We start from the raw sequence: 233 nt of genomic DNA on the forward strand, positions 1-233 counted from the left end.
GGCCAAGGACAAGGTAGGATAAATATGGGATATGTAGGTAAAACAAAATGGAATATAGGAGCAATGGGGAATAAGTAAAAAGTAAGCAAAAATCAACCCAAAATAAGACCAAATCTCTAATTCCAATCTTTTTTTGCCTTACTCAACCTTTTATTCACTTTTGTTTTTCTTTTTCATTTTCGTTTTTTTAAAAGAACTCTTATGTACGCAATTATATTAACCATCATTAAGAC

Source organism: Lupinus angustifolius, unplaced genomic scaffold, assembly GCF_001865875.1.
Source record: "Lupinus angustifolius cultivar Tanjil unplaced genomic scaffold, LupAngTanjil_v1.0 Scaffold_378, whole genome shotgun sequence".
In the NCBI taxonomy this organism is placed as follows: Eukaryota; Viridiplantae; Streptophyta; class Magnoliopsida; order Fabales; family Fabaceae; genus Lupinus; species Lupinus angustifolius.